We start from the raw sequence: 2,848 nt of genomic DNA, 5'->3' as shown, positions 1-2,848 counted from the left end.
TATATATATATATATATATATAAAAATATATATATAGTGGCCAGATGAAAAAAAAAGAAAAAAAAAAAAACCCAGCTCCTTTCAAAGTCAAAAACGAGCCCCACGCGGTGAGAAACGGAGCGATTTCTGCCTGGTTCGGTACAAAAAAGCCCCCCGGTGCGGTCGCTGGGGCGATTTTTGGGGCCAGTCCAGGCGGTTCCCGGCAGGCGGGAGGATGCGCGGGAGCCCCCGGGCCCCGCTGGATGTAGCCGGGGGGGCACTTTGGGCCTTTTTTGCAGGAAAGAGGGAAATTGGAGGGGGGGCTGCATCTCCCTCCGGCGCCTGGGGCTGCCGGCGAGCCCAGCTCGGCTCCAGGGACACCCTGAATCGCCTCCAAAACCAAAAAAAAAAAGATATATAACCCCCAGGGCCCCGGGGGGGGGGGGGGTGATGCCCCCAGCGCAGCCGCTCTTTGCACTAGCGAGACCCGCGGGAACCGTGGCGGGGTGCCGGGGGTTTGGGGGGGGGATATCTTTCTTCTGCAGGAAAAGGGCTTCATTTCTCTCTTTTTTTTTTTTTTTTTTTCCCCATCCCCTTCTGTGTTAGCATCTGGGGGGGGGGGGGGGGGGTCGCAGCGGAGGGTCCCCCCCCGCAGCGGCTCATCCCGGCCCCACTCAAACCACCCCGCTTAACCCCCCCCCCACGCTCCTCACCCCCCCCCAGGAGTGAGCGAGAGGCCTGATTCGCCTATTTAAAAAAAAAAAAAAAGATATATATATATCTATTTATATTTTCGATTTATTATGAAAGTTTTATTTAAGGAAAAGAGGAACACTTTTTAAAGCGCGGTTAGCGACTCGTCACAGGATTTTGCTTTCTTAGCTAGGAAGCGGGAGGGATGGGGACGGGGGGGGGGACTAGTGTTTGTACTGCCTGGGACAAAGTAGCAAGATGCTGCATTGAAGTTACGTTTTTCCTAAAATTATATATATATATACACACACCCCGAGAGATTCAAGTTTATTCTGGGGCGGATCAGCAGTTATCCCACCCCCCTGCCCGGGAACTACCCGATTCGATGCCAGGAGGCAGAGAGGCTATTCGAGATGGGGCCACGTTTTGTTTTGGGGTTTTTTTTTTTCCTGTTTTTTTTTTTTTTTCCTTCTGCGTCTTTATATATAATCTATTAAAACAAAGAGATTCTCTATATAAAGCACTCGCGAGGTTCATCGGTTTTATGTGTAAACTACTTTTTTTGTGGTATCTGGGTAAACGAGCGAGGCGAGAAAAGCACAGAAAAGACATTCCATAGATTGTAACTTTGATAGTTCTTTATAAAGTGTGGGAGACGAGAAAAAAAAATAAAATAATAAAAAATGCACTTTTGGGGGGGGCTTTAAAAAAAAAAAAAAGAATAAAATATATATTAAAAATATACCCACGCAGCCGTTTTTTGGGTCTTCTTGTGACGCGGAGTTGCTTATGGAGGGCCGCAGCCGAGGCCACGGGGCGCTGGGGGGGGAGGCAGGGCGGCTATTTTGGGTCTATTTTGCGATCTTTGCTTGTTTTTCCGTTTTTTTGCCGCGGTCCGAAGGCAAGACGCGAGCACCGGGGTGTTTGCGGGGTGCCCAGCGGCGCGGCGGGTGCTAAGCCGCTTGCGGCGAGGTGCGAGGCGCCGGGGGGTGCGGGGGGCCCTAATCCTGCCTTTGCGCAGATTAGGCCCTGAGCGACCCTAATGCCGGGCGCCCCGCGGGGGCCGGTGGCAGATGGCCGCTTCCTCGGCAGCCTCCGGGGCCACCCGCACGCCGGTGCCTTCGGGGACGGGGTTCGGAGCAGAGCCGGGCTCAGCTGGGCCCAGGCTCCAGACGGGAACGCTGAGGCCGGCGGCGAGGTGGCACCGCGGCGAGACCCAGGTCGCCGAGTCCCCAGCCAGGGCCGGGACCCCCCGTCCCCTGTCCCCCCCCCCCCCGAACCCCACCGCTGCCCCCGGGGCCGACGCAGCCCCGGTGCCCGGGGCGCCCGCTCCCGGCGCAGAGGGCATCGCCGGCGGGAAAAGATTACTGTGTGTCATAAGCTTCCTAGTTTTCGAGGCCGCTACGGGATTTGGGGGTTTAGCTGCTGGGATTAAGCGGCCCAAGTCGTCTTTCTTAGCGAGACGCCCTAATGCCACTTAACACCTGGGAGCCGCGATTTTCATTAGGGGCGTCAGGAGCAATTAGCCGCGGAGGGGGGGGCAAAAGTGGGGGGGGGGGGAATTAGGGCAGGGTCCTCACGGCAGAAATACGGCGGCGGCTTAAGTCAATCAGGCAAATGGGGCCGCGGCGGCCCCCTCCCCGCGCCGGCGCTAAGTCCCAGATGGACCAGGAGTGTCTGGGTCCCGCGGGGGGGGGAGGGTATTTGGGGGGGGTTGTTTTGGGGGGCTAGAGGAAGGGAGGCCGGGGGCCGGGGGGGGCCCGGGCGCAGGTCCAGGCGCGCGGCCGCGGGGGCAGCGGCCGGGGCAGGGCGAAGGGGGGCAGCGTGGGGGGGCCCAGGGGGGGCCCCGGGGCCGGCGGGCAGCAGGGGCAGCAGCGCCCCGCGCAGCAGCTCAGCCCGTACAGGGCGTAGGGCGGGTAGTAGCCGAGGTTCACCGCCATCCTGCAAGGAAAGCGCCGGCGTCAGGTCCCGAACCGCCTCCATCCACCCCCGCCGCGGTCCCTGGCGTCCCCGATGGGACCCGGGGACCCCCCCCCGGCCACCGCGGCCCCGCTCACCTGCGGATGCGTCTGCGCGCCCGCCGGCGGTGGTAGTCGCCCTTGGCGAAGTCCTCCAGGTTGGCGGGGTGGATGGCCCAGAAGTGGCCCTTGCCGTTGTCGCTGCGGCCGGCTTTGAC

This window comes from Dromaius novaehollandiae, chromosome 25, assembly GCF_036370855.1.
Source record: "Dromaius novaehollandiae isolate bDroNov1 chromosome 25, bDroNov1.hap1, whole genome shotgun sequence".
Taxonomy (NCBI): Eukaryota; Metazoa; Chordata; class Aves; order Casuariiformes; family Dromaiidae; genus Dromaius; species Dromaius novaehollandiae.
This window is presented reverse-complemented; position numbering follows the sequence as displayed.